The sequence below is a fragment of the Aethalodelphis obliquidens genome, unplaced genomic scaffold (assembly GCF_003676395.1).
Source record: "Aethalodelphis obliquidens isolate GAN/ISIS:26980383/991018 unplaced genomic scaffold, ASM367639v1 scaffold13, whole genome shotgun sequence".
Classification (NCBI taxonomy): domain Eukaryota; kingdom Metazoa; phylum Chordata; class Mammalia; order Artiodactyla; family Delphinidae; genus Aethalodelphis; species Aethalodelphis obliquidens.
The window spans coordinates 22,561,134-22,573,730 of NW_020837957.1; the positions used below are offsets into that span (position 1 = coordinate 22,561,134).

The window sequence follows — 12,597 nt, forward strand, 5'->3', positions numbered from 1 at the left end:
CCCTCCCTATTCCACCCCTCTAGGTGGTCACAAAGCGCTGAGCTGATCTCCCTGTGCTATGCGGCTGCTTCCCACTAGCTATCTATTTTACATTTGGTAGTGTGTATATGTCCATGCCACTCTCTCACTTTGTGCCAGCTTACCCTTACAGCAGCCAATATAATTTGAATAGGCATATGCAAATTAAGCACTCCTGTTATGTAAATACCCTCCTTTGCTTTTCTTAACAGTTTCATACACAGCTGGCTGTTGCCCTTGAGGTTAAGAGCAGTGCTATAAACTGAATGCTTGTTTCTCATCTCCGCAAATTTCAAATATTCACCCACGACAAGGGTGTGTGTGCGGGTTCTGGGGATTAACGCTCTTTCCTAAGACAGACTTTAGTGGTCTTTTTTGCCAGACGGTCAGAAAAAAAAATCATCTGACAATTTCTCTCCCATTTCTCTTTCTAATAACTTCAGAGCCATCGTAAGCTGCCTGGTATGTGAAGAGTGAATGGCTTCTATCACAGGGAGACATGACCTTGGCAAACAAATTGGAAAGGCTGATTAAAAAAAAGGCAGATACTTTCTCATTTCCACCACTAAGCTCACTCCAAATAGTAGATTTTCACCCCGAAGCCATAGTCCTTGGAAGTGGTAGCAAACATTAAGTCTGGGTCAATAACTCCCTATAAATATCAATAGAGGCATTCCTTCAGTCAAGAAAAATTTTGCACTATCACCATTGGGTAGTATATCTCTTCTGTACATCATTAAGCAGAAAGGAGATAATTGTGAGGAAAAGAGGAGGAGGGAGCCCTGCAGAGAAAATGAGATATGTTTCACGTAGCTATATGTCTCCATCCCAGTAAAATATTATTAACTTAGAACTAGGTTCCATCATGGAGGAGATAGTTTCTTCTCATCTCTGGTGTGATTAACGTGGCTGCCCACATGAGGGCTGTTATGGGCTGAATTATGTCCCTCCGAAAAAAAAAAATTATGTCCCTTCAAGTCCTAACACAACTTTGAAGTACCTCAGAATGTGCCCTATTTGGAAATAGAGTCATTGCAGGTGTAATTAGTCAAGATAAGATTATACTTGTTAGGGTGGGCCCTTATTTCAATATGACTGATGTCCTTATAAAAAGATATGAAGAGACACACAAGGAGAATGCCATGTGATGATAACGGCAGGTATTGGAATCAGGCAGCTGCAAGCCCCAAAATGCAAAGGATGCCAGCCAAGGACCAGAAGCTAGGAAGAGGCAAGAAAGGATTCTCCTATAGGTTTCAGAGGGAACATGAACTTACCCACAACTTGATTTCAGAATCCTAGCCTCCAGAACTGTGAAGACTATACATTTCTGTTTTAAGCCGCCCAGTTCATGGTACTTTGTTATGGTAGCTCTAGGAAACTAATACAAGGGTCTTTGGGTTCAGTCAAAGGCAATGAATTTAGCCCAACAGTACTGTGGTTTCTAGAGGCTATAGCTCTCATTTTAATGACAAATGCCCAATATATATTATAGCCACAATGGAAGCCTTGAAGCAGTGTAACAGGGAAGAGCCAAATCTGACTACTTGTTGGAACTGTTTCTTTTACTTTTAACCCTTGCTTCCCACTGCTTTTGTTCGCAAAAGGATACTGTCTATACGTAATGGCCTGCCATGGGGAACCCTGTCTCTCTGCCTGAATGTTAAACCAAAGTGCCTTTGTTCAGGGAAACATCCGGACCCTGTCCACCCCGCGGATGGCTGCAAGAAAGAAGAAATTAACACATCCCCTCCCTGAGGCTGGCCATTCCAGGGGATATTTACAAAACTTATGGCCTTTTTACTTTACTTCCTCATCTCCTCCCCCTCTGTGCTATAAAAGAAACTGGCATCCAAAGCCCGATAAGATGGTTATTTTGAGACTTCAGTCTGCCATCTTCCCGGTCTGCCGGCTTACCAAATAAAGTCATATTCCTTGCCTCAACACCTCGTCTCCGATTTATTGGCCTGTCGTGCCGGAGCAGAGTGAGCTTGGACTTGGTAACATCAGCATTGTAAAAGGAGGAAGGTTATACAGAGCTGGGTCATCCCCGAGCTTCAATCAGAAATACCCTCTCTCCTTACCTCAACCTTGTCTCTCTCCAAGGACCACTAGAAAACACAGTTCCACATGAGTTAGTCCCTCTATTTATTTTACTAAATCACAATATATCCCAGTTGAAATTCTAAAACTATCAATTCTAGGCTACCTACCAGTTGTCTTTACTCCTGTTCATAATGTTTAACCTTTGAGCTGTTGGTAACAAGCTCTACAAAGGGCTAGGCAGCCCCATCCTGGCTTTTAAGATCATTTTGCATGTGTTTGTTAGCGATCATACCAGGCTTTACTAGAAATTTCAAGGAGGAAGAAGGAAGAGAGATTTATATTGTAGAAATGTAGGGCTTCCCTGGTGGCGCAGTGGTTGAGAATCCGCCTGACAATGCAGGGGACACGGGTTCGAGCCCTGGTCCGGGAAGATACCACATGCCGCGGAGCAAAAGCCCATGTGCCACAACTACTGAGCCTGCACTCTAGAGCCCACGAGCCACAGCTACTGAGCCCGCGTGCCACAACTACTGAAGACCGCATGCCTAGAGCCCGTGCTCCACAACAAGAGAAGCCACCGCAATAAGAAGCCTGCGCACTGCAACGAAGAGTAGCCCCCGCTCTCTGCAACTAAAGAAAGCCCGCGCACGGCAACGAAGACCCAACGCAGCCAAAAATAAATAAATAAAATTAAAAAAAAAAAAAAAGAAATGTAAAGAATCCTAACTGGAATAGTAAATGCCACCAAGGCATTTCACTGACCTCACCTGTTACTAGTCCCTCTGAGATTCTGAAGCAACATGAAAAACCCTCCAGTTGACAAGTAGCAAGAACCCCAGAAGAGACGTAAAGCATATGGGGCCAACACAGTCCTCAGATATCCGGAGAAAAATATGCTGTCCTCGTTTTCTTAGGTCAATGTCACAAGTTATGGGACCCACAAGAGAGATGAATGCTGTCCTGGTCTTCTGTAAATCTCTTTAAACTCTGAGATCCTAAGAGCAAATTTTGTTTTGTTTTGCTTTTATTTTGTTTTGTTTTGACTGTTTCAGCTGGCTTTGATTGGAGTTCACATTTTAGCAAATTCAAATGCTGGGCCAGCTGGTCCCTCTAATCTGCAATTTTTCTAACTCTAAACTACCAAACCCATTCTTTGGAGTTTTCTGCTTCTTTTCAGCTGTAAAGGAAAAACCTCAGTCCAGTCTACCTCCCGTGTCTTTCTCTTTTACTTGCACACAGAACACTTCACTTCTGACACCTCTGGTCACCAAATATGTGGAGGTTTTCCCCACACCAAACATTCTTCATGACACCAGCTGGGTGTCCTACAATTTAACTCAATTCTAACACTACCTACCTGGAGATAGTTTAAGATCCCACAGGTTAAGGGCTCAGTCCCACAAGACTGCTCTTCACTTGAGATGCCAATCGCAAGTGACAGATTTCCAGGTTGCCCACAACTTCTGTCCAACTTGGCTACAAATCAGAGGTTCCCATAACCCCCTTCTTGGGATTGATTAATTTGCTACAGTGGCTCACAGAAATCAGGGAAACACTTACTTAAGTTTATCAGTTTGTTAAGGAATATGATAAAGAATACAGATGAACAGTCAGATGAAGAGGTGCACAGGGAAAGGTCTGGGAGAGTCCTGCGCACAGCAGCTTTTGTCTCCGTGGAGTTGGGGATGTATTTGCCACCTCGGAAGCTCTCCAAACTCCACAGTTTTGGGATTTTTATGGAGGCGTTGTCACAGAGGCACGGTCCATCATCAACTCCATTTTCAGGCTTTCTCCCTTCTCAAGAGAATGGGGGGTAGGGCTGAAAATTCCAAGCTTCCAATCATAGCTTTGTTTTTCTGGTAACCAGCCTTCATCCATGAGCCCAGCAAGAGTCACCCCATTAGAACAAAAGACACTCCTATCACCCAGGAAATTACAAAGGTTTCAGGAGCCCTATGTCAGGAACTGGGGTCAAAGACCAAATATTAGAACAAAAGATTCTCCTAGTGTTCTTATCACTTAGGCAATTACAAGGGTTTCAGGAGTTCTGTGCCAGGAACCAGAGACAGGGACCAGTATATTTTCTATTATCTCACATTAGCTAAAGTCATTTCTTGGCAAGGTCTCCCTGATATCATTCACCCCAGAAGTGAAGTGTTTAACACTGACCCACACATTTTATGGCATCATCAAAGCCATCCTTCATACTCCATTGACCTCAGCTTTCATTTAAAGTGAGTTCAGTTAGATAAGTATTCCAAAGCTTAGACTCATATAGAGAGATGAGACATTAAGTTATTTTTTATTTGGAAAGCTTTTTATTAATAGGACACAGCCCTCTTTTCATTTCCCTGAACTGTTACTGTTTGCATTCTTTAAGGCCCCTCATTTGTCCTTAAAGTGGGGCATTTCTTATGATAGCTTTTATATTAATGTTTACACTATTGATTAATCAATTCAACTATGTGCCAGATACTGTTCTAGATGATATGGATATAGTAGTGAATAAAGCAGAGAAGTCCCTGGGGTTTACAGAATTTATAAGCCAAGACAAATTGTTATAAATTGTTAAATCTAATACAATGGTAAACCACCATCTTGGCTATACTTTAGAATCCCCTGGAAAGTGTTAAAAAATTCCAATGCCAGGACTTCTGGTACCAGATATTATACAGTAGCTTAAATTAGAGTAATCCTTCCATAAAAAATAACTTTAAAAGCTAAACAAAGTACACAAAACAACTATGTGAAGTCATTGGAGAGCAACCAACTCTGGTAGGACTTAAGGGACTATGATTCCTGAGAGAAGGGAAGCACAGTTTCATAGTCACACTGGCTTTTTTCCCTTGAAAGGCAATCTCAGAGTGGTGAGAACTGCAGAAGCAAACCTAAAAGTCTTGTGCAATTTCCCCTCAAAGTATTGGATAACTGCTAAGCTGTGTATGTACGGGGCAAGAGTCCAAGAAACTCAGTAAAAAGCAACAGATGGAGGTTAAATTGCTGACAGAGACTTGAGCAGTCACATGGTGCTGGACAGATGGATGTTGGAGCTCCTCGCCAAGGTGCTGAGCCCTAGGTAAATACCTTAGAGTTTCATAAACCACAGAAGGGCTACCCTAGGAGTAAGGGGTATATACAGAGGTGAGGGCTAAACTGAAATAGACCAGTCCTAACAAAGTCTAAAACCAGCCCTTGACAGGATTGCTCTGATCGTCTGGCTCTGTATATGTTGGGCAGAAGATATGTTAACCCTCTCTGGAGGAGGATGACACCATCCAGAGACTATAATTTTTAATATAGAATGTCTGACACTTAATAAAGAAAAGCAAATTATTAAAAATCAAAAGAAAATAAAAACATACTGAGTATTTTCACTGCCCTAAAAATCCTCTGTGCTCTGCCTATTCATCCCTCCCTCTCTCCTCTGAAACCCCTGTCAACCACTGATCTTTTTACTGTCTCCATAGTTTTGCCTTTTCCAGAATGGCATATATACTTGGAGTCATACAATATGTAGCCCACATTTGTCCAAACCCATTAAATGTACAACACCAAGAGTGAACAGTAATGTCAACTATGGACTTTGGGTGATTATGACGTGTCAATGTACGTTCATCAACTGTAATGAGAGGACCGTTCTGGTGGGGGATGCTGATGATGAGATGGCTGTGCATGTTGGGTGGGGCAGGGCATATATGGAAAATTTCTGCACCTTCCCTTCGATTTTGCTGTGATCCTTAAGCTGCTTTATAAAAATAAAGTCTCAATTAAAAATAAATTCAAAATTTAAAAAAAAGAAAAAATTAAAACATACCTACAGGTGGTTCAGTTACTTTAAAGTACCTATCTAATATCTCTAACATCTATGATTAATGTGTTCAAGAAATAAAAGATACAGAAGAATCAAATAGAAATTCTAGAACTGAAAGATACTCTAAGTGAAATTAAAATTAAGAACATGGATTTAATGCCAGTTAGACACAAGTGAACGGAGTATTAATGAACTGAAAGATGGAGCAGTATAAAACATCAAGACTAAAATTCAGAAAAACCACCTGATGCTGACTGACATCAACATTTTTGGGAGTGGGACACAGGCATCACTATGTACTTTCAGGCCTCAATTGTGAATCCATTGTGCAGCCTGTTGAGAATCCCCGCACAAGAGCTTAAACAGGAGGGTGATATGCTTTGGACTTATGTTTTTAAATGACCAGAGATCCCGTGAGGAAAATGAATTGAAGGAGATAGTGCAGAAGCAGGGACATCACGTAGGGTGATTTCGCCCTCAATTGATGTAGCAGCTTTCTAGTGGTAGAGGGCATATCTCAGGGCATACTTCATGGTACAAAATAGGATCCAAGGTAAACAAGAGCGACATAATATAGAACTTCCTGATGGATCAATGGAAGGTGGGGATGAAAGAAGAGGACAACTTATAAAACTAAGTGATTCTCATCCAGGGGCAATTTTGCCTCGCAGGGACATAGGGCAAAATCTGTAAACTTGTTGATCAATCTGTACAGTGCATCAGACAGCCCTGACAACATAAATCCAAAATGTCAACAGGGCTGCTGTGGAGAAACCCTGGTTTAACTTCTTAAAAAGGTATGCCTTGCCCTCATAAACTAGCTCTTCCCTTTTGTGTGTCTGTGTTTTCAACTAACTGTAAAATTCTAGAGAGCAGAGACCGTATCTTTTACTTTTTTATCTTCACCTGCTGTACCTCATACATTAAAAAAAAAATAGGCTTTGTTTTTTAGAGTAGTTTTATGATTACAGAAAAATTGAGTGAAAGTACAAAGAGTTCCCATATACCTCCTCTTCCCTGCACATGAAGTTTCTCTTGTTATTAACATCTTGTATTAGTGATACATTTGTTACAACTGATGAATATTACCACATTATTATTAACTGAAGTCCACAGTTGTATTAAATTTTTTATACAAATAATACTTCTCAATAAATAATCAGTTACTGACTAATCTAATCATTTGTCAAGGAACATGACAATAAAAAAAAGAGGAAGAAGGGAACTATCAATTATTGAGCACCTATTCGATACCAAGCACTATGTAAGTCCATATAGGTATATAAAACTCGTATGTATCTATATGTAATATTATTATATAGAACCATGTCAATAACTGTGAGTTGGGTATTATAATCTCAGTTTTAAAGATGAGAAAATTTAGGCTCAGGAATTTTACATTATTTGCACAAAGTCACACAGCCTAGTAAGTGGAGAAGTTGGAACAAAACTTCTCCCATATTCAGGGCCCATATTCCTATAATTACAACAAATACCCTTTTCCCCTCCTTTTTTTTTTTTTTTTCACATTTCCTGTTTTAAAATGTCTTCCCCTGCTTCTGGTGTACAGCCCCAAGGAGTGAATAGTCCCACAAGTCCTTTTCCAGCCTCAACTCTCAACTCCACCACTGGAGGTCCATGTGGTTCCAGTCTGTGCCAAGTGGCTACTCCACCCCCTGACACTTTTAAGCCAGGCTAACACACCCACATGATCCGTAAAACCAAGTTGCAAATGCTAGCAGATGTTCAACAGTCTCTGGGCTCCCACTCTCACCTCCCTTTTGATGCCGCCTAATTGAGCTCACTCTCATCAGTCCAATTCTGAACTCTTGGCTCTCTCTGTACTTGCCCTGCACCCCAGATTAGGGCTGTTACTGGCATTTCCATGGAGGCTTTCTCCTCTGGCTCCCTGGCGTTTTCTGGCTTAGTCTGAATTTTCTACCTTGGTATCTCTCCTTGTCTCGGATGTGTCAGGGAAAGACACACTTACTTCCTCTCAGACCTAAATCTGGTCTGGAATCTCAGTCCAGGGCAAGCTTTGACTCTCAGAATGTTATGGATGTTAAGGTTGGATGGAGCTGACTTAGATGAAGTGTGGACGGAGGCTCTAGACCAGAAATAGTTTGTAAACATTCTTTCTGCCCTCAGCCTCAGGAGCCTCAGGAGATGCTTGGAATTTAGAAACAGCCACACCAGAGCACCAGAGCTCCAATGTGAACAACCTGCCGGGGCAGCCCCATATTCCCACCCACCTCATTCACTTCTTTGTTTTTGTATGTATGTTTCTTCTCCCTGTAAATTACAAATTCCCATGGGAGTAAGAATCATTTTCAATCCTACCATAGTTTCCTTTTCTTAAAATTCCGAGATCTGTGTAAATATGTTAAGCTTCTATAAGGCTCATTGTTCTCGTCTGCTTCTTTTGAATGATATTGAAAAAACCCCAATTCTTTGCCTCTACAGTGACATCACTTCCTGTAAATGGATTCGCCACCATCGTCAAAAGCACTATTGAGGGCTTCCCTGGTGGCGCAGTGGTTGAGGATCTGCCTGCCAATGCAGGGGACACGGGTTCGATCCCTGGTCTGGGAAGATCCCACACGCCATGGAGCAACTAGGCCCGTGAGCCACAACTACTGAGCCTGCGCGTCTGAAACCTGTGCTCTGCAACAAGAGAGGCCGCGATAGCGATTGGCCCGCGCACCGCGATGAAGAGTGGCCCCCGCTTGCCACAACTAGAGAAAGCTCTCGCACAGAAACGAAGACCCAGCACAGCAAAAATAAATAAATTAAAAAAAAAAAAAAAAAAAGCACTACTGAATACACTACAGCAACTTCAGCATAGGGTCCCAGGGATGGATCTTGTTTTCCTTCCCCTTCCTAAGCTTCTCTCTTGTCCTTTCAGTAAACGCTGGGAGAACTGAAATTTATCTAACAAAAATTCTTCTCATCAATTATAGCTATTGCTTTGGTGTCATCTCAACAGAGCCAGCAGTCCTTTGGGTTCTCCTTCATTCCTTCTCTCCTTCCCTTTCTCTTCCCATGCCTACCCTTCCTCCAGCTTTCTTTCCCTTCCTACTTGTCCTGTAGTGCTGGTGATATTCCCTTATAGGGGATTGGTTTCAGGAGAATGGTGAAAAAACTGCAATGCTCAGGAAAATCTTGAATCTTAAGTTTCCATTTCTTCTAGACATTTTGCTTCTTCCTCTCCTGAGTCAGTCTGGTCATTTTGTGCTATTTCTGGCAGCTCATATGCTTGGGGAAAAAAATGCAAAAGGAAGGAGGGAAAACAGAATTTTCTGTTTGTGAAATAGGATAAGGAGGCAAAATCTGGTTAGTTAAGCTGCTGAATAAAACACCAGATCCTGGATGGAACATGTTAAAAAACATGTTCTCTTTTTAAAAAAATATTGTTAAATATACCAGACATAAAGTTTATAAAACATAATATATAATTTAAAAAGTAATGTGCAACCACAAAGGGTATTTCTCTCCTTAAATGATGCTCAGGCTGAAAACTTTACAGTCATCCTTGACTCTTTTCTCACACCCACATCCAATCAATCAGCAAATCCAGTTAACTCTACTGTCAAAAGCAGAGAGACGGACCCCTTTTCTCTACCTCAGCTGTGCCGTCAAGATTCAAGCCTCTATCACCTCTCGCCTGATTATTCCAAGAGAAGATCTCCTTGCTTCACCCTTGGCACTCTCTACAATCTACTCTTAACACTACAGCCAGAATGATTCTTTTAAATGACTAAGTCAGAGCCTGCTGTTCTTCAGTTCAAAAACCTGCAATGGCCTCCCATGAGACCTAGCACGGGAGTTAGCAAACCACAGCCTATAAATCAAATCCAGTCACCATCTATTTTTGTAAAGTTTTACTGGAATACAAAAACAACCATGTCCACTCATTACATATTGTCTGTGCTACTTTCATGTTACAACAGCAGAGTTGAGTGTTTGCAACTGAGACCCTATGGCCCATAAAGCTTAAAATATTTACTACCTGCTCCTTTACAGAAGAAGTTTGCCAATCTCTGACCTAGCATCTAATAAAGCCCTATAAAGCCCTGCTGACACGTCTCTGACCATATTGCCTATTCTGTTTCAGCTGCAGTGCCCTCCCCATGTCTTCCTGAAGACATCAGACATATTGCCATAGTAAGTCCATTGCGCTGGCTAGTCCCTCTGCCTAAAATGTTACTCACCCAGAAAGCCATGTGGCCTACTCTCTCATGCCCTTCAAATCTTGGCTCAAATGTCACCTCAATGAAGCCTCATCTCATTTAATTCTGCAAACCATACGCTCACTCTGCTCTGTCTTAAACTCCCTCACCTTCTTATTTTTTCCATAGAACTTATCACCTTCTAAAACAATAATAATTTAATAATTTATTTCATTCATTTTTTTGTCTTTTCTTGTAGAATATGTTCTCCATAAAGGGCTCTTGTACTCCTACGTGCTTATAGCAGTACCTAGCACATAGCAGGCATTTAGGAAATATTGGTTTAATGAAATGATACTGAAGTAATATAGAACATTACCATGTCTTTGAATCCCTCTTTGTGTCCTTCTATAATCAAACCCCTAACCCACCCTCCTCCCATGTAAATACTCTCTGGATAATTTCTTTTTTTTTTAATGGACCGAGTTATTTACTAAGGTTCCTTGTAAGAAGTTTAGAACATTACTTTGTGAGGATAAATTTCATGTGTGAGAGCAAACACAGAGCGGAGGTAGCCCTGGAGCTGAGGAACGCCTTTGATTCTTCGCAGAATTTGAGAGTCCACAGCTTTCTGATCAACCTTGCGCTGCTCTGTAATCTTGTATTTCTCTCTCTCTGTGTCGAAGATCTCACCTTCCTGGCGCCTGGGCTTACGCAGCTTCTTCTTCTTGAAGTGAGCGTCAGTGAGATGTTCCGGGATTTTCACACCACTGATATCAATTTTGGTGGAAGCGGCAATGACAGATTTCTGGTGTGCTCTCCGCAGAGGAACTTGATTGAGGGACAGAGGCCCAGTCACAAGTAGCAAGCCACTGCTCAGCTGCTTCAGGAACATGACCCTCTTGCCTCTGTGGCGCCCAGTGAGGATGATCAGAACAGTCCCAGGAGCGATGCTAGCGTGCAGTTTTCTCACATGCTTACTGAAGGGCTTTCTGCAGTGACTCAACAGCTTTCGAGGCACGTCTTCAGTAGGATACTACCTAGGCATTATTTCTTAATCTTTTTTTTTTTTTTTTGCTTTTCTTTGTAGTTGGATCGAGGTTTATATATCCCTACAAAATATATTCTGTAAGGTCAGCTTTTTAACTTTATATAAATTGATAAATACTTGTGTGTCTCCTTCTGAGACTTCCTTTTTTTTCCCTCAACATTATTTATAACATTCATCCATATTGATGCAAGTAGTTATAATGCACTAATTTTCACTGCTGGATGGCATTCCAGTGTATGAGTACACTCCAATTCATCCATCTTTTCTACAGCACATGTATATTTAGGTTGTTTCAGTTTTTCCCCATAAACTACACTGGCAGAACATTCTTATATACATCTTCTACACAGATGTAAGATTTTTCGTAGGGTTCACACTTAGGAATGGAATCACTGGGTAGCAGGGATGTGCATGTTCAACTTTACTGGCTAACGTCAAATTGTTTCCCACAGAATTACACAAATTTATACTTCTACTAGCAGTATAAAAGAGGTCTACAGCTCCACATCCTCAGTAACGCTTGGATTTGTCGGGCTTAGCTAGTGGTGGTGTACAATGGTAACTCATTGTGGTTTTAATTTGTATTTCTCTGGTCCCTAAGAAATTGAGAATCTTTTCATATGTTTATGAGCCATGTGTTATCCCTTTTCTGTGAAATACCTGTTTATTATTTTTCCTATTGGGTTGTTTTTCTTTTCCTTACTGAGTCATATGAGCTTTTTCTCGAAAAGCGTTCATTTTCTCAAAGCATTGTATTTGAGGCCAATTGCACTACACAACTTCACGGCACCTAAGGGGCAAAACTGTCTTGAAGTTTAACACTATAATGTATAATAATGTTTAACACATAATGTATAATGATGATCCTGACTCACCAAGAAAAACTTACACAACACTTGTTGACTAATTAAATGAAAGAATAAATAAATACTCAGTAGGGTCTGTTAAAAGGGTGGTCCTGGTTTAAGTTAGGCAAACAAATAACATCTTTGAGGAATATTTTAATTAAATATAGGTAAAATGAAAATAAGGGTGTGTACATAAATTTCTCTGTGGAATTGATCATTTTCTAAAGATGTCCAATAAACGAGGTTGAGTTTCCATACAACAATTGACCTCATAAGCATAAGTAGCTAAAGTGTAATACATGCTACATATACTAATCTTTAACTTGTCTTTTTCATTACATTAGAAAGACTTTTTTCTTTTATAGCTCTGGACAGAAAAAATGATGAAAATTGGCATTAATAAGTAATTTGTGAAGTAATACCCAAATTACATTTTTGGTAATTCTGATTTTCAACAATTCCAATAAAAATCTTTTCAAAAAATTAAAAAATTTAAAAAAAAAAACAAAAAAAAGGTCAAGCAATAATTTTAATAAGAAATTTTTTTAAATCTGATAAATAATATACTAGGATGTAATATACAGTACAGAGAATATAACCAATATTTTATAATAACTTTAAATGGAGTATAATCTGTGAAAATATCAAATTGCT

The 12,597-nt window shown here is 40.4% G+C and overlaps 1 pseudogene; it reads right to left on the reverse strand.

Moving 5' to 3' along the window:
* Positions 1 to 10,558: 10,558 nt before the first annotated feature.
* Positions 10,559 to 11,092, reverse strand: LOC113624596 (60S ribosomal protein L6 pseudogene; annotated as a pseudogene).
* Positions 11,093 to 12,597: the final 1,505 nt, after the last annotated feature.